The 19,774-nt window shown below is 43.4% G+C and overlaps 1 protein-coding gene across 1 annotated transcript in view; it reads left to right on the plus strand.

Annotated features, from left to right (window-relative positions):
• The first annotated feature begins 5,554 nt into the window (after nt 1-5,554).
• HIVEP3 (HIVEP zinc finger 3) overlaps nt 5,555-19,774 on the plus strand; it is a 533,741-nt gene continuing 519,521 nt past the window's right edge. The window contains exon 1 of the mRNA XM_061122237.1: nt 5,555-5,675. The gene's annotated coding sequence lies outside the window, so the exon portion shown is untranslated. The remainder of the gene's footprint in view (nt 5,676-19,774) is intronic.

Consider the following 19,774-nt stretch of genomic DNA (forward strand, 5'->3'; position numbering starts at 1 on the left):
TTAATTTCCTTAGTGCTTACTAGGAAATTATAATGCACTTACATCTTTATAAATATATTAACCCTTTGGAGACTCAGGATGGGAGAGTTGGCAAATTCCTAGAAATTATTAATATTACCTTTATTTTATTTATGAGAATGTGGAGACCCACAGAGTTTGTTAAGTGTTATTATTAGGACAACTTATGTTATAGACAGAAAACCAAACTCCAACAATGTAGGGAATTTATTGACTCATATAACTGGAAAGTTTGGGCTAACAGTTTCAGGTGTGGCTTGGTCTAGCTGCTCTCTACTCAACAATGTAGCTGAGGTTCTGTTTATTTTCCATTTTCCCATTATGCATTTCTCAATACTCATCCACTGTCTGGGAATCTAGTCTCTATCCTTGTCGTCACATTTGGTTGCATTAATTCTAGACCTTATATAATTGATAGGAGCTACAGCAGGAGAGGGATCTTCTCTTTTTCAGAAGTCCTTGAAATGGTCTTCTCAAATATCATTGCTTTGACTGAATTTCATGTCTGCCTTTGAACTAATTTCTGTAGCTAAATGATGTGTAACGATAGATTTAAACCCCTGGAGTTTGGGGTCAGGTTGTGTGTGCATAGTCCCTTAGTAGTGTCCAACTCTTTGCGACCCCATGGACTGTAGCCCGCCAGGCTGCTCTGTCCATGGGGATTTTCCAGGCAAGAATACTGGAGTGGGTTGCCATGCTCTCCTCCAGGGGAATCTTCCCAACCCAGGGATCGAACCCACATCTCCCACATTGCAGGCGGATTCTTTACTGTCTGAGCCACTAGGGAAGCCTGGGGTCAGGTTAGGTGAGATCATATGAATTTGAATGGAGAAAAAGTGGTTTTCCAAAGAAATTTTGTGGTTCTGGTGGTGGGACAATGGAGGAATAGATGTTGGAGAGACTGACTGCAAGCAGCCAAGAGCAGTGACTTACCCAAGATCAAGTAGATGGTCATGGCTAAGTTGAAACTAGAACCCAGCTCTCCTCACTCAACATTTGCATATGGCTGGTTCTATAATTCCTCTTAAGGTAGTACATGTTTCACAGTAGACATCAAGATAGAACTATGGATTTGCTTTTCATGTTGTTTATTCTTCAGCTATGATTACAAAAAACACACCTTGCTATTTAGTCACAATAATGAATACAATTGTCTAAGTTACTTAATTTTGCATCTCATTAAGCCATGAAGGCTCTCAGGAGAAATTGAGTAGATTTTAGAGATGAGAGCTGTATCATTTAAATAAATACCCTTTAACCATAATGATATTTTAGCCATCTTCTGGAACATTTTTTGGAGTTGGAATACAGTTTGGAGGCAACTGTATGAGGTGTTTTAGGCCTGAATTTCTGCTTTTCATGTCTCTGGGGAAAATGCTTGTTAATGTCCCTCAGCGAGATCCATTTCACTTGTTCAGGAATTACAGAGGCAAAGAAGAAGAAAGGAAAGTCTGAGCACCTGCCACATGCCAGGCACTGTGCTAAGCACTAAGGATATGACAGAGAAGGGTATAGCCCGTAGGGATGCGAAATTTAGTGGTAGAGGAAGATAGAAATGGGTAAGTAAAATACTACAGCATTAAGTATAGTAACAGCTGAAAGAATAGGGTGTTTGAGGACATAGAGGAAGCAAAATACTGGGAGTAGGGAAGGCTTTCTGAAGGAGAACTCCTTAAAGAATGGTTGAAGTTAGCTGGGGAAAATAGGGAAGGTTCTTCTACAGAGGGCACTCAAAAATGTTGAGGCCTGCAAAGAACTAAACAGACATTTCTCCAAAGAAATACAGATATCTAACAAACACATGAAAAGATGCTCAACATCACTCATTATCAGAGAAATGCAAATCAAAACCACAATGAGGTACCATTACACGCCAGTCAGGATGGCTGCTATCCAAAAGTCTACAAGCAATAAATGCTGGAGAGGGTGTGGAGAAAAGGGAACCCTCTTACACTGTTGGTGGGAATGCAAACTAGTACAGCCACTATGGAGAACAGTGTGGAGATTCCTTAAAAAACTGGAAATAGAATTGCCATATGACCCAGCAATACCACTTCTGGGCATACACACTGAGGAAACCAGATCTGAAAGAGACACGTGCACCCCAGTGTTCATCCCGGCACTGTTTATAATAGCCAGGACATGGAAGCAACCTAGATGCCCATCAGCAGATGAATGGATAAGGAAGCTGTGGTACATATACACCATAGAATATTACTCAGCCATTAAAAAGAATTCATTTGAATCAGTTCTAATGAGATGGATGAAACTGGAGCCCATTATATAGAGTGAAGTAAGCCAGAAAGATAAAGATCATTACAGCATACTAACACATATATATGGAATTTAGAAAGATGGTAATGATAGCCCTATATGCAAAACAGAAAAAGAGACACAGAAATACAGAACAGACTTTTGGACTCTGTGGGAGAAGGTGAGGGTGGGATGTTTCGAGAGAACAGCATCGAAACATGAATATTATCTAGGGTGAAACAGATCACCAGCCCAGGTTGGATGCATGAGACAAGTGCTCGGGCCTGGTGCACTGGGAAGACCCAGAGGGATTGGGTAGAGAGGGAGGTGGGAGGGGAGATCGGGATGGGGAATACATGTAAATCCATGGCTGATTCATGTCAATGTATGGCAAAACCCACTACAATATTGTAAAGTAATTAGCCTCCAACTAATAAAAATAAATGAAAAAAAAATGTTGAGGCCTGAAGCCTTATAGCAAATTTTCAAGAAACTCCAAGTAATTCAGAAGGGTCTGGCAGGGAGCAGAGAAAGAAGACATGGGAAGGGCAGGCAGGGATTGGGTCAAGAAGCTTGGAGTCTATCCCATGGGGATAGGATGCCTCTAGACAGTTTTAGGCAGGGAAAGGCATGGTTTGTGTCTTAAACATATTACTGTATACCTTGGGTTCTATGGCTGCAGGCAACTCTGATTAACTTCCAAAAATGGAATTCATTGGAGAGCTCTGGGATTCATTCAGAAAACTGAAGGAAAAGCTACAGCACCCAGGCTCTGAAAGGACTTCCCAGGACAGAATTATTAGGAATCAACTGGCAGGCTCCTCAGTCAGGGAAAATCAGGTGCAAACACCTTCAATTTTTTTTACTATTATTTTATTCAAATTTTAGAAGAAGGATGCTGTATTCTCAAGGGCACATTTAGCCAGAACCAGGCAAAGTTGGCAGCTTGATTGGCAGTTTCACCAAGGGAGGGGAAGGGTGAGTTCTTAAAGCAAAATCAGAGTATTACCATCATAAGAGGGCTTTCCTGGTGGCTCAGATGGTAAAGAATCTGCCTGTAATGCAGGAGGCCCAGGTTTGAACCCTGGGTCTGTAAGATACTCTGGAGAAGGGAATGGCAATCCACTCCAGTATACTTGCCTGGAGAATTCCATGGACAGAGGTGCCTGGCAGGCTACTGTCCATGGGGTTGCAAAGAGCTGGACATGATTGAGTGACTAACCACCATCGTAAGAAAGAGGAATGCTCACTATGTCAGCTAAAGCAGTGGGCAACTACCTTAACAGCTGTTTGGGAGCTGAATTTGAAGGAGACAAAAGATGAAGAGAATTAAATTATGAGGGAATGTGGACCAGTGCTGTGGTAATAGCAACAGAGATGAACAGTGGGATTTAAGGACATCTACTGGATAAAGACTGGTGGTTGACTATAGAAGAATGAGGGAAGAATCCAGGATGATTCCCAGGTCCCAGCATGCAGTGATAGATATCACTATTAGAAGGACAGTAGCACGGGGGATTGGGAGTTGGGGGTTGTCCTAAATTACTAGGACACATGGAGTTTGAGAAACCTGTGGGACATCAGATGGATGTACAAATTTGAAGCACAGCAACTGAACTCATGGATGTGGATGGTAGAACATAGGAAGGATTTTGTGATGAGCCATGGAAAACATCAATATTTAAAATAGATTTGCCAAGGAAAGGAAGATCAAAAGATAGAATGGAGAGAAGGGGGAGAACTGGGAATGTTCAGAGTCATAGAAAGCTGCGGGATTTAGGGAGAGAGCAGCTTTGAGCTCTAGCGCAGGCAGAAGCCACATTCTATGGAATCAATATAAATGGGAGAAAAGGAAGTAGGAATAAAAACATGCAGACCACCCTTGCACGAATCTTGGATCAGAAAGCCTGGGAAAGTGCATGGTAACTGGAAGGCGTACAGCCTCAAGGTAGTTAGGTGTGGGGTTTTTTTTTTTTTTAAACTGTATATCTGTTTTTTAAAAAATTGAGATAATTCACATACCATAATATTCATTCTTTTAAAATGTATTATTCAGTGGTTTTTAATATATTCACAAAATTGTGCCATCATCACTCTTAACTCCAGATCATTTTCATTACCCCAGAAGAAACTCCATGCCCATTTGCAATCACTCTCCATTTTCCCTTCCCCCAGCCTTTGGCAACCACCAACCTATTGCCTGTCTCTATAGATTTGCCTATTCTGGATACTTCATACAAGTGGACTTATATACAATCTGATCTTTTGTGCCCGGCTTCTTTCACTTCGTTTTCAGGTTCCTCCAAATTATAGCGGGGATCAGTACTTCAGTTCTTTTCATAGCCCAGAGAAATTCCATTGTATGGATAAATCATAATTTGTTTATCTAGTCATCAAACAATGGGCGTTCGAGTGTTTGACTTTTGGGTTATTACGAATATGCTTTTGGGTCATTATGGCATTTCTGTACAAGTTATTGGGTAGATATAAGTTTTCAATTCCCTTGAGTAGTACTTAGGAGTGGAATGGCTGGGTCAAAATTGATTCTTGTTGAGAGAGACTTGGTCTTGTTTACAGGCTGAGGGTGGCGCAGAGGGAGTGGTGACAGATATAGGGAGGGGCTGGGGAGAAGGAAGCTGGCGCTGGAGAAGGGCTACTTTCTTCAGCATCCCTCACTTTCTCTGTTGGCACAACCTTAATGCCCTAACCTCGCTTCACAACTGCTGGACCCTCCGCACACACATCATACTTGTTGACCAGGGATAGAATCCAGCGCGTGAATAAAGCACCCCCGGACCTGGCGCAGATGCATCCGGGCCAGTGGTACGTTTTTTTGCAGCAGTTTCTAGTTTGAGGGTCTCCTTTGGTTAGAGCCTGGCCCATTCTGTTTTATTTCCCGTAGATTCCTTCATAGGTGAATAAAGACAATTCACCGTGGAGCTTGAGTCTGACTTCTGGTTCCTCAGCTTACCCACGGCTCCTAGTCGTGGCGGATAAAGTAAGATGCTCAGCACAAGAGGTGGGGGACCAACTACGCCAGCACTCAGCGCTATGCGTTGCCCATCGTAGCCACTGCGCACGCGCCGGTTCGCGCCAAGGATGGGGCGGGGGAGTGGGCGGGGCAGTTACCTCCCGGACCAATCGGAAGCGAAAGTCCCCGCCCCCCCGGGCCGGTGGACCGAGCTTGACCCCGGCGGTGGGCGGAGAAGGCGGGGCCAGCTGCGCGGCCGCGGAGGGGGCGGGGCCCGGGGCCTGGAGGCGGGGCTTGGGGCTGTCAGTCCCGCGCCCGCCGCTGCCGCCGCGGTTCCTTACATGCCGTGGCCCGGTGGCTGCTGGCGCTGCTGACCGCCGTCCGCCGCCTCGGCATCCCGAACCGCCTTCCGCCGTGCCGGGCCGGCGCGCAGGTAAGGCCGGCCGCACTGCCGAGCCATCGCGTCCCCAAGCTCGGCAGCGGTCCGCCGCGCGGGCGCCCCCTCCGGGCTGTGTCAGCTCCGCGGCTCCCCTTGCCTCCCGGGGGCGGTCCCGGGGGGCGGGACGACCGTCTTCCCCATCCCCCTCACACCTCCAGGCGCCGCGCCTGCAGACGGGTCCCCGGGCCGCGCCTCCGCATCCCGGCGTGGGGCTGGTCCCGAGAACCCGCTTCTCAGGTCGATTACACAATCGCTGGGGCTGGGGGCGGGGGTCCCTTCCTGAGCCTCGGCCCCACACCTGTCCCCGCGCCGCGCTCCCAGGCAAAGGACAGACACCCAGCGCGACAGCGGGGGGCCGGAAAGTTTCACTTTGTGGTCCGGGTTTGTTGACATCTGAGCGATGCGGGGAGATGGAGGCTGCACCGCGAGGATGCGCCTCTCCAGCAGCTTTGCCTTTGCCCCGGGTGGCCCTGGTCCAGATTTCCTTTCCAGAAGTCCTGCCGGGAGCCCTGCTCTGGGCTGGAGGCTGCTGCAGGGCACACGGGTCTCTCCGCCTTCACGTTAGCTGGCCCTTGGCTTGCAGCATTCTGGGGACAGCTGAGCCTCTAGCTCTTCCCCCTTTCCTAATTGAGCGTTGATAGAACATGTAGGTGAATTTACTTAGCATTTCCCTGACACTTTATATTTGTGAGGCGCTTTGCCATCCCTGATTAGTTAATTAACAAGGTGGGAAAGCAAAATAGATCCTGAAACGCATGGCTAATGCCTTTAGTCTAGCAACTCTTTCGAAACACTGAGAGCTTTAGGCTGTTTGCGGTGAGAGATGCTTTTGGCCGAGGTGCTGCCGTGAGAGCTCTTCAGTGTCTTCTGGTTGCCTGAGAAGGCTTTGGTGATCACGGCAGGGCTTTCTCTGCCCCTCCCTGCTTATACTGTTTATTAAGGGTCGCCAATCTATGGTGGGTTATTTGGATCTCTTCACTTAAGCAAAGGAGCAATTAGAAGTGTTGCTGACAAAGCAGTTAAAAAACAAACAAAAATCCTGAGATTCAAAAAAGTTGGATGGTTGTGTGCTTTACGAGGTTACCTCTCTTGTGCAGAAAACCTTGGCTCTTCCTGATCTCTCCCCATCTTCTGGGGAGATCTTCCTTAGTCCCCTTGCTGCCTGTGGTTTGTAGACCTGCCTAGGGACATCCTCTAAGAGTGGGCTTAATTAGCACTTTTATCTGCCCATTAAGCAATATAGCTTGAAATCTCTTGTAATCAGGCACTGTTGTAGTGTTGAATCTTTAATAACACCTAATTCATTTTAATAGTGTTTCTTTAATAATCTTTCTATTAGTATGCCAGTTCTGCAACACCAGTACTTTTAGTATAGAAGCAGCAATTTACTCGAAATATTATCATGGCAAAAACAATTCTCCAACAGATTTGCAGTCCACTTTACTTAGATAATTACTGCTAGAGGCTGTTAAGGTTTTTTATTCTTTGGCACGGTAGGTATTACAATGCGTTTGATCTATGAGGTCATTATGAGGTCATTCCTCTTTGTAGAAATGATTTCAGTCACTGTGTCACTTAAATTTTTGTGGACTAATAGCATGTGAGTTTTTCCCCCATGCTAATTTCTGTTTGAACAAGGAACAAAGTAAACAAGATTTAATTTTGACTTTCCAGACTTAATTTTAAGAAGGATGATATTTACTGTATTTTCGGGGCTATATTAGAACTATAATGCTGATTTTATTAGCATGGGTAGCAGGCATTGTTTTGGGTGCTTTATAGGTATTAGCTTATCTAATTCTCACAACAACCCTGTAAAGGAGGTACTATCATTACCCCAGTTTCAGACAATGAAGTTGAGGCCCAGTTGATTGACTCAGGTCACATAGTTAAGTAAAGTTTGCAACCCCGTGGACTGTAGCCCTCCAGACTCCTCTGTCCATGGGATTCTCCAGGCAAGAATACTGGAGTGGGTTGCCATTCCCTTCTCCAGAGGATCTTCCTGACCCAGGAATCGAACTCCCATTCTCCTGCACTGTCTGAGCCCCCAGGGAAGCCCCAAGTAAATGACAGCTACCTCTTAATGACAGCAGCCTGAGTTCAGAGTCCAAGTACTTAACCACTGTGCTATCCTGCCTCTGTAGGTTATTTTTTCCCCAAGTATTTATTTCTACTTGCTTCCTGAACGTGCTCTGCGCTGGGTGGAGAAGAGCACTTACAGTGTAATAATGAACACTGGGATAGGAGTTCTTATTTTGGTCTTAACTCTGTTCCCAACTAATCTGTGATTTTGAGGCGGGTACCTGATCTCCCTGCCTCCCATTTCCTCATTGGTGGGATAATTGCAATTGAAGCAGATGAACTAACCAGGCTTAACCTCTTGGGGAGCTAGAGAGATGAGTCAATGCATGCGAGAATTAAATCTTTTCCTCCCTAAGGCACACTATAAGATCAAGTATCAAACAAGTGAGGTATGTATCTGTGTGTGTATGTGTTATGGAGAAAGGGTGGAGGGCACATGTCGTACGCTTAGAAGTAGTCAGCATGGGAGTGCAGTCGTTGAGACACTTCATCTTAAAATATTTCAGGACTGTTTTATTCTGTTACCACCAAAACCATTCCTTTGTAATTAAAAAAAAAAAAAAGACAAGCAGAAAAGAAGTTATCTTATGGAAGTGGGGTACCCTGTGCTGGACTACTTCAGGAGCATTCATGGATGATCATTTAGTATCACACTGCAGGAGGCTTGGGGCCAGATGGCAGGACCTGAATGGCAGATCCAGGAGTTCCCAGCATCATGGCAAGTCAGGATTAAAAGGACACTTTAAGGTCCTTGCATTTAACACCCTCTTCCCTTCCTCCCTTCACCACCTATCCAGTGGATGAATCCCCCACGGGTGCACACCTGTTTCACTCAGTGCTCATCCTGCTCCTGCTTGGACACCTCCTGGGCCATCCATTTGTTGTGCTTCGCAAATGTGCGCCAAAGAAGCTGGGACTGTATCCAGTGATAGGGAGCGAGAAACGGCAGAAGGATTCTGGCCTCTTCTGGCTTGTGCCCTTGAAAGATCATCGTCCGTGTGAAACCTGGGTTTGAAGGGAAACTCTCAACCAGGGAGATCAGTTAGGAGGCCTTGGCCAGAATCTAGGATTGAGGGGATCCAGGCTGAGACAGGCAGTGAAGTGGGATTGCGAGAGGAATGGAGCCCAAAAGACAGTATCCCCTGCGCCCAGCACCTGCCTGTCCATAGCATCAGAGAGGAGGAACATGTTAACATCTCCGTGGGGTCAGGGGGCCACTGGGAGTGGAGCTGGGAGAGATAGCTTTGTATGTAAATCCTCCGAAGCTGAATAATAGACTGACTGGTATAAGACCTGTGCAGAATAGAGAGCAGAGAGCAGATTTTCTTTCTTCTTAGAGGGGGAGTGTACCATGGGAAACTCCCTCTGTGTAATGAAGAAATAGAATAGTATTTCCCCTTGGGTGTTGTCACCTCGCAGGCTGCTTGCTTAGCCTTTTGTTTTGCTTCTTGGCCATGATGGCAATCTATTGATATTTGAAGCTCTACTGGAAGGGTGTGTTCCGGGCACTTTCTTCTGATTTCTTGGGGAAATCTTCTCTGGGGGCTTCTGTTCTCCAGTGACACCTGTGGACTGTGTGCTGGAAGGCCAGCACACCTCACAGGGAGTGCTCAGAGGGGCATTAGGAGTTCCCCCTCCCAACACATGAAATGATGTCTGCGTTGGCTTGAAAACAGAATAATCTGGAGGAAACAAATAAGATTTACACAGGAAGCCACAAAGACAGAAGAAATAGTTGCATGCATTATGAGTTCATTTTTCTCTTGTTCCTTTATGTGTTTCTGACTTGGGATGTGATATTTCTTCAGTATTCTTATTTATAAATATATACATTGAAATATGTTATCTAAGAGTGTATGTGGAAATAAACTGTATATCTCAATTTCTTTCTTTTTTTTTTTTTTGCCAGGACACTCTTGATCTTGGTTTTTCACTATCTTTTGGTCCAGTGGTTTTCAACCAGGGGTGATTTCACCCCCTAAGGAACTCTTGGCAATGTCTTGAGACATTTTTGGTTGTGGCAGCTGGTGACAGTGCTCATGCTATGGGCATCCAGTGGGCAGAGACCAGGGAAGCTGCTGAACACCTCACAATGCACAGGCTGGCCCCCCAAACAGGAAACGCTGAGATGCTCATAGGGTTGGGGTTGAAAAACTCCACTGTGAAAACAGTTTCTTATTAGGAGCAAATTGAGGTTAGAAGGAAGAGGAAGAAGAAAATATGAAGTGTTCCTTGGCTTCTTGAAAGTGATAACAGCACCCTTGCTTCTGACTTGCAGGAGGGAGAAGCAGCTTAACAGGCGCTCGTCTGCCACCAGGAGCTATTTCAATAACTGGATTGCTCAACACGGTAGTCTGGAACAGGAAGTAGAGGCCCTTGGAGTAGGTTGAGGTTGTCAGGGTAATTTGTGGAGGCACAAGGGTTTATAGGCCAAGAAGGGAAGCTGGGTCTTGCCAGAATAATTCTGAAAAGTTCTAGGGAATTTTTCAAAGGTGGCTTGTTGAGGACACTGAGTGTAATGCCTCGAAGATACGGTCTCTGTCCTGGGAGTGCCGGAACCCTGGAGGCTGTCGATCTGAGCACTTTCCAGATTCTTCTGTGTCCAGACACTGCATGGGGAGGGTTGAGCACCTGATTTTGTTTTCAGGTTGTAGCTGTGTTCTCCTGAAACCTTTGTTTCAAAACTTCTATGTTATGGAAGATTTGAAACATACCCCAACATGGAGAAAAAAAGAGTATAATGAGCTTCTATTTGCCCAATGCTCAGCTTCAACAATTGCCAATTCCTGTCTATCTTGATCTGTACTCCACCCATGTTAGACTACCCCCCACCCCCACCGTTTAAATCTAGAAAATAGCTTAAATAATTACTGATGGGCTGCCTATCAGGGGAGGCTTGACAGTGAAGGAGATAAGTGATTTTCCGGTGCTTGGTACTCCCTGGAGGAAAGCTGATAATGGACGTGCATGATTATAACAGCCATGAGGGCCTGAGGAATAGGAATAGGCCCAGGCCAATCTGGGATGGGGGAGGTCAGGTTTCCTTGGGAAGCACAGCCAATCAGAGACAGAACTCTTTTTAAACCTCATGGAGGGGGAAACCTGTTTAGAGTCCCCTGCCAGGAGAAAGGTGTTTCTGATTTCTGCAGTCCAGGGTGCTCAGTTCTTGCAGTGAGCTTCATTTACATGTTTCATTTTAGGATGACCCCTTTCCTGGGTTATGACCCTTTGGGTGTGCGCTGTGCGGCCTTCGAGCCTGCACCTGGCTCCTTCCTGGAGAGCGCAGGGCAGGGTGGACGAGAGAGGCGTTCCTCCTGATGGCCTTGGGTTCTCCCCCATAGCAGTTGCTCCCCTGCATTTGATGGTGGATGTCGGACAGTCCCGCTCCAGTCCCCTGGCAGCCCACACGAGATGGAGTCAGCACTGCCCTTTACACCTGGCCAGCAGGTTTTTTTTTTTTTCTCCTGGTCATGTCTCCATGAGCTACAGGATTAAATTTTTTAGGCTGTTGGAGAATTGGCATGCATCTACTTGATTCAATGTTGTGTTGTAAATGCATACAAAACCTGGCTTCAAAAGTTGAGAGAGTTCTTTAATAATAAGATAATTGATGTCTATGAATTTTAATTAGTGCTGGTTTCTACAAATGTATTCATTCTGGACTAGGTTCACCAGTATTTCCATTAGTGTGAAGACCTGGGCCCTTGCATGACTGTATTTCTCATCTGCATTTTATTTATTAAATGTATCTTTTCCTTCCACTCACCCCACAAAAAGATTTTGGTGGTATGAGTTGTGAACATCCTGTATCACAACTGTAGATTTTCAGCTATCATGCCTTTCTGTGGGAAGACTGGCTCCTACTCTATGAATAAAAGTTACCTATTCTGTGCCTCTATTATGTACCAGGCACTTTGTTTATATTAATTTCATTCCTTAGAATGCTTCTAGGTAGGAATTAGTATTCTCAGGTTGCAGATGAGAAAACTGAATTTTAGAAAAGTTAAGGAAAGCTAGGAGGTAGCACTGGGTTTTAACCCACTTTATTTGATTCCAAGGCTATAGTTCTTTCCACTAAGCCATCTCTCTCATGGGTAAAAGTTAGTGGGCATTTGTATCAGGACTGGCAGAGAAGATAGGGCAGGTGCTGGAAAAGGGGACCTAGAGTTCTGGTTACTCCAGCTAATGAAATCTTCACATTGAACCCCTTGGGAAACATTGCTCTTGAGTGTGATAAATTACCTGTGTCCTATTTTTGAGCTGACTGTATAAAACAGAATTGCTCACGAGTAGCCCTGAGCCAAATTTGATCAGCAGATGTGTTTTATTTGGTCTGCACGGTGTTTTGTTTTTCAAAAATTGGATTAGTTGTCATCATTTTTAAAGTGGGAGATTTCACACTACAATTTCCAAATTTCTTGGCTTCTCTTGAACCATCAGAAGATCTGGCAACTCCAGACCCCCATTCCTCCTTGGCAGGAGTTAGTTCTAGTAGCTGCACCTCTCTGGATATAGCAGAGACTCCTGAGTTTGCCATCTTTACCACCTTGCCCTCTTTACTCACTTATATTACTCGCAGGACTCTGAAGACACTTGTTAGAGGCACCCTTGTATCAGTAGAATTCACATACATTCTCTCTGCCAGTGTCAAGGATGTGTTAGTGGAGGCTTGTTCTGCATCTGAATTAAAGATTGCCAGCATTTTCCCCATTTTTAGAGAGTTTGGAGAAGGTGACTCTACTTGGCATGTGAGTAGACATGTCTGCCCCCACCCCACCCCCCATCTATCCCTCAACAGTGGCTGCTTGGATTCTGGATGGGTTCTTGGACTAAGGCAGACCAGTCAGATATTTGGGATTTAGGCACTGAGCTGAGGAACCTCAGGTGGGAAAGACTTGTAGGCTCAGGCTGAAAGTGAGGATGTTGGGGGTGGCTGATGAGCAGAGAAGCTGGGCGGCAAGTAGTGAGAGACAGCGTGGCAGCAAAGATGGAGGAGCTGTGCAATTTCTGCTTTCACTGTACTTCTTGCAGTTGGGTTCCTTGGTAGCATAGCATTCATTTATTAGCATTAGCATTTATTGGGTGCTTACTATGGCTCCAGGTACCGTTTACATGCTTGTGATACATCAGTGAACAAAAACAGACAGAGGCCCTGTTCTCATAGAGTTTATATTTTGGTTGTAGAAAACAACTCCAAACAAAAAAGCAAGTAAGTATAAGAAAAATAAGGTGGTGATAAGTGCCAAGAAGAGAAACAAACTGGGTAAGGAGACGTGGAGTGGATGTGTGGGGTAGTGATGTGTGAGAGCAGTTGTTCAAGGAAGACCTCCTGACAAAGTTGTATTTGAGCAGAGATGTGAAAGAAGTGAGAAGGAGTGAACCATGAGGGAACTAAGGTTGTAGCAATTTAGCAAGTGCAAAAGTCCTGAGGTGGGTATATGCTTGACCTGTTTGGAGAACAGCAAGGAGGATATTGTGGCTGGAATGCAACAATAATGGGAGAGGAGAGAAAGGAGAGAGGGGATTAGGGCCTCACGGCTATGTTAAATACTTTGACTTTTATTCTAATGAGATAGAAAGCCATTGGAAGATTTTGAGAATAGGTGGTGTGATTTGGCTTATGTCTTAAAAAATGTAAATGTTGCTATTTATAGTGGCCAAGACATGGAAGCAATCTAAATGTCCGATAGATGAATGGATAAAGAAGATTTGGTATATAGACATACAATGGAATATTAATCATAAAAAAGAATGAAATAATGCCATTTGCAGCAACCTGGATGGACCTAGAGATTATCATACTAAATGAATGAAGTCAGACAGAGAAAGATGAATACCATATGATATCTCTTATGTATGGAGTTTAAAAATAATATGCATGAATTTATTTATAAAACATAAACAGACTCATAAACATAGAAAATAAATTAGGGTTACCAAAGGGAAACAGAGTGAGGGGAGGGATAAATTAGGAGTTTCGGATTAGCAGATACAAACTGCTGTATAGAAAATAGGTTAGCAAGGACTATATACACAGACAACTAAATTCAATATTTTATAATAGCCTACAATGAAAAAAGAATCTGAAATAGGGCATATATGTATTCTTAGTATACCAAATCACTTTGATGGATGCCTGAAACTAACACAACATTGTGAGTCAACTGTAGTTCAATTAAAAAATTTATAAATGTAAATACCTTATGGAGAATAGACAGCAAAGCAACTAAGGTGTGTGTAGGACAGCTAGTTAGGAGGCTATGCAATAAACCAGATAAAATACAATGGTGACTTGGACTAGGGGAGAGATGGAGGAGGTCAAAATGAACAAGTTATGAATATATCTCAAAGATTGAGTTGACAGGACTTAATGATGTATTTTTATACTAGATATGAGATACAGGAATCAAGATGATTCTGACCTTTGAGTATAAACATTATTTCAGTAATTAGCATTTTCCCCTGTCTCCCTTGAAAACATTCAAAAACAACAAGAAAGGTGAAAAAGTAATAATGAAAATCTTGGAAACTCCATTTCCAGCTCAACTAGGAGAGAAATTTAATCGATAGACTTCAAAATGTGTGTAAAGACTGTCCCAAATAGATGAGATCAGGGGGAAGCCAGGTGGGAAGAAGTGAAGGGAGGATGTACAGAGACAGAGAGAGAGAGAGAGCAGCAACAAAGATCAGATCTTAATAAGTACCATAAACATCACATTCTTTAAGGTGAAAGTGTACCATGATGTGTAAAAGCTGTATCCCTTGCTTGCAGTAATTTTTGTGGAAACTGGATGTATAGTTGGTAGAAGCAGTATCCTGACATAGTTTGATTCAAAGAGGAAAAAGAAGAATGATTGTTAAAGAATCACATAGGAAAGTAGCCGTATCTGTAGGAAGTATTCTGTCTCTGTAGTAGCAAGGAGGAAGAGAGCCTTTGGGTTGTGAAAACAGGTAATTTGAAAGGGTATCCTGGTCGTCCTCCCCTCTCCTCCCAAGAGGAGCCTCATGCAAATACTGTAGCTGTTAAGGAAAACGAATTCAGTGATCATGAAAAAAGGAAATGGTAGACATTTGTTTCTGATAATGATAGGTAAGGTTATTTGGACTGCAGTGCCCTTTGAAAAATATTAAAATGTTGGAGATATTTTTTAAAATTTAAAATTAAGACAAAAACTCTAAAGAGCTGAGAAGAGAAAAAAGAACTGTCAGGTCAACATGTATGATCAAGTGAAATCATAGAGAGATGTACAAATCACTAGAGCACTTAAGTAGCTTTTATCCTGAGAAGTTGAACAGTTCTATGAAGACCTACAAGACCTTCTAGAACTAACACCCAAAAAAGATGTCCTTTTCATTATAGGAATGGAATGCAAAAGTAGGAAGTCAAGAAACACCTGGAGTAACAGGCAAATTTGGCCTTGGAGTACAGAATGAAGCAGGGCAAAGGCTAATAGAGTTCTGCCAAGAGAACGCACTGATCATAGTAAACACCCTTTTCCAACAACATAAGAGAAGACTCTACACATGGACATCACCAGATGGTCGACACCAAAATCAGAATGATTATATTCTTTGCAGCCAAAGATGGAGAAGCTCTGTAAAGTCAGCAAAAACAAGACTGGGAGCGGACTGTGGCTCAGATCATGAACTCCTTATTGCCACATTCAGACTGAAATTGAAGAAAGTGGGAAAAACCACTAGACCATTCAGGTATGGCCTAAATCAAATCCTTTATGACTATACAGTGGAAGTGAGAAATAGATTTAAGGGACGGATCTGATAGACAGAGTGCCTGATGAACTAGGGACAGAGGTTCGTGACATTGTACACGAGACAGGAATAGAGACCATCCCCAAGAAAAAGAAATGCAAAAAAGCGAAATGGCTGGCAGAGGAGGCCTTGCAAATAGCTGTGAAAAGAAAGGAAGCAAAAAGCAAAGGAGAAAAGGAAAGATATACCCATTTGAATGCAGAGTTCCAAAGAATAGTAAGGAGAGACAAGCAAGACTTCCTCAGCGATCAATGCAAAGAAATAGAGGAAAACAACAGAATGGGAAAGACTAGAGATCTCTTCAAGAAAATTAGAGATACCAAGGGAACATTTCATGCAAAGATGGGCTCCATAAAGGACAGAAATGGTAGGGACCTAACAGAAGCAGAAGATATTAAGAAGAGGCAAGAATACACAGAAAAACTTTTCAAGAAAGATCTTCACAACCCAGATAATCTCGATGGTGTGATCACTCACCTAGAGCCAGACATCCTGGAATGTGGAGTCAAGTGGGCCTTAGGAAGTATCACTACGAACAAAGGTAGTGGAGGTGATGGATTTCCAGTTGAGCTATTTTAAATCCTGAAAGATGATGCTGTGGAAGTGCTACACTCAATATGCCAGCAAATCTGGAAAATTGAGCAGTGGCCACAGGACTGGAAAAGGTCAGTTTTCATTCCAATCCTAAAGAAAGGCAATGCCAAAGAGTGCTCAAACTACTGCACAATTGCACTCATCTCATACGCTAGTAAGGTAATGCTCAAAATTCTCCAAGCCAGGCTTCAGCAATACATGAACCGTGAGCTTCCACTTGTTCAAGCTGGTTTTAGAAAAGGCAGAGGAACCAGAGACCAAATTGCCAATAACCGCTGGATCATCGAAAAAGCAAGAGAGTTCCAGAAAAACATCTATTTCTGCTTTATTGACTACGCCAAAGCCTTTGAAGATGTGGATCACAATAATCTGTGGAAAATTCTGAAAGAGATGGGAATCCCAGCCACCTGACCTGCCTCTTGAGAAACCTGTATGCAGGTCAGGAAGCAAAAGTTAGAACTGGACATGGAACAACAGACTGGTTCCAAATAGGAAAAGGTGTATATCAAGGCTGTATATTGTCACTCTGCTTATTTAACTCATATGCAGAGTACATCATGAGAAACGCTGGGCTGGAGGAAGCACAAGCTGGAATCCAGATTGCCAGGAGAAATATCAATAACCTCAGATAGGCAGATGACACCACCCTTATGGCAGAAAGTGAAGAAGAACTGAAGAGCCTCTTGATGAAAGTGAAAGAGGAGAGTGAAAAAGTTGGCTTAAAGCTCAACATTCAAGAAGAATGGAACTGGAGGAATCAACCTGCCTGACTTCAGGCTCTACTACAAAGCCACAGTCATCAAGACAGTATGGTACTGGCACAAAGACAGAAATATAGATCAATAGAACAGAATAGAAAGCCCAGAGATAAATCCCCATACCTATGGACACCTTATCTTCAACAAAGGAGGCAAGGATATACAATGGAAAAAAGACAACCTCTTTAACAAGTGGTGCTGGGAAAACTGTCAACCACTTGTAAAAGAATGAAACTTGAACACTTTCTAACACCATACACAAAAATAAACTCAAAATGGATTAAAGATCTAAATGTAAAACCAGAAACTATAAAAGTCCTAGAGGAGAACATAGGCAAAACATTCTCCGACATAAATCACAGCAGGATCCTCTATGACCCACCTCCCAGAATATTGGAAATAAAAGCAAAAATAAACAAATGGGACCTAATGAAACTTAAAAGCTTTTGCACAACAAAGGAAACTATAAGCAAGGTGAAAAGACAGCCTTCAGATTGGGAGAAAATAATAGCAAATGAAGAAACAAACAAAGGATTAATCTCAAAAATATACAAGCAACTCCTGCAGCTCAATTCCAGAAAAATAAATGACCCAATCAAAAAATGGGCCAAAGAACTAAACAGACATTTCTCCAAAGAAAACATACAGATATCTAACAAACACATGAAAAGATGCTCAACATCACTCATTATCAGAGAAATGCAAATCAAAACCACAATGAGGTACCATTACATGCCAGTCAGGATGGTTGCTATCCAAAAGTCTACAAGCAATAAATGCTGGAGAGGGTGTGGAGAAAAGGGAACCCTCTTACACTGTTGGTGGGAATGCAAACTAGTGCAGCCACTATGGAGAACAGTGTGGAGATTCCTTAAAAAACTGGAAATAGAACTGCCACATAACCCAGCAATCCCACTCCTGGGCATACACACTGAGGAAACCAGATCTGAAAGAGACAAGTGCACCCCAATGTTCATTGCAGCACTGTTTATAATTGCCAGGACATGGAAGCAACCTAGATGCCCATTAGCAGATGAATGGATAAGGAAGTTGTGGTACATATACACAATGGAATATTACTCAGCCATTAAAAAGAATACATTTGAATCAGTTCTAATGAGATGGATGAAACTGAAGCCCATTATACAGAGTGAAGTAAGCCAGAAAGATAAACACCAATGCAGTATACTAACACATATATATGGAATTTTAAAAGATGATAACAATAACCCTATATGCAAAACAGAAAAAGAGACACAGATGTACAGTACAGACTTTTGGACTTTATGGGAGAAGGCGAGAGTGGGAGGTTCTGAGAGAATAGCATTGAAACAAGTATACTATCAAGGGTGAGACAGATCACCAGCCCAGGTTGGATGCATGAGACAAGTGCTCAGGGCTGGTGCACTGGGAAGACCCAGAGGGATGGGATGGGGAGGGAGGTGGGCGGGGAGATCAGGATGGGGAACACATGTAAATCCATAGCTGATTCATGTCAATGTATGGCAAAAACCACTACAATATTGTAAAGTAATTAGCCTCCAACTAATAAAAATAAATGAAAAAAAAAAAAACAAAAACAAGCTCAGCATTCAGAAAACTATGATCATGGCATCCGGGCCCATCACTTCATGGCAAATAGTTGGGGAACCGTGGCTGACTTTATTTTTCTGGGCTCCAAAATCACTGTAGATGGTGATTACAGCCATGAAATTAAAAGATGCTTGCTCCTTGGATGGAAAGTAATGACCAACCTAGACAGCATATTAAAAAGCAGAGATGTTACTTTGTCAACAAAGATCCGTCTAGTCAAGGCTATGGTTTTTCCAGTGGTCATGTATGGATGTGAGAGTTGGACTTTGAAGAAAGCTGAGCACTGAAAAATTGATGCTTTTGAACTGTGGTGTTGGAGAAGACTCTTGAGAGTCCCTTGGACTGCAAGGAGATCCAACCAGTCCATCCTAAAGGAGATCAGTCCTGGGTGTTCATTGGAAGGACTGATGTTGAAGCTGAAACTCCAATAGTTTGGCCACCTGATGCAGAATTGACTCATTTGAAAAGACCCTGATGTTGGGAAAGATTGAGGGCAGGAGGAGAAGGGGATGACAGAGGATGAGATGGTTGGATGGCATCACCAACTTGATGGACATGGGTTTGGGTGGACTCCGGGAGTTATTGATGGACAGGGAGGCCTGGTGTGCTGCGGTTCATGGGGTTGCAAAGAGTTGGACATGACTGAGTGAGTGAACTGAACTGATCCTGAGAAGATTTTTTGATCCTAATAAATATAGGCTTTGGTTTTGGCGGCCTTGAAGACAAGGAATTTAGCACTCAAAGTTCAGGGGTTGCTCAAGGTGGATAGTCTCATAGGAGACTGTCTCCAAACAAAGCTGGAACTATTCAGGGTAAAGGTGAACCAGAAGTAAAACCATGTCTCCCCATCCTAAGTGACAACAGGGAAGGTGCTCAGGTACTGAGAAGAGGGAGAGAAAAAAGAAAAGGTAGGTTGTAGTCATTGGCTGGCCTTTGTACAGATTTTGAGGATGGTTTTATATCTCCTTGATTCAGAGAACTTCAAACCATGAATTAGCTTTAAGATTGTTCCAGGTTGCTAGTGTTCCCTTCCCCTACACTCCCCTAATCTGGCAGAAGATGAATCTTCTCTAAAGGAAGTAATCTTTCTAGTTTTCCAGGGCCAGTGAGCAGTAACAATCAGAAACAAAACATGATGAGTGAACAAAAAGACTCCTAAATTTTTTATGTGTTGAATTATCAGGGACAAATAAATAACTATGCTTATTATGTCCATAATAATTAAAGCAAACTTATAAATGTGTTCAGAGAATGACTAGTAGTTAAAAGTTACTTAACAGGTTAGAAAACGACCAA

The sequence above is a fragment of the Dama dama genome, chromosome 20 (assembly GCF_033118175.1).
Source record: "Dama dama isolate Ldn47 chromosome 20, ASM3311817v1, whole genome shotgun sequence".
NCBI classification, from domain to species: domain Eukaryota; kingdom Metazoa; phylum Chordata; class Mammalia; order Artiodactyla; family Cervidae; genus Dama; species Dama dama.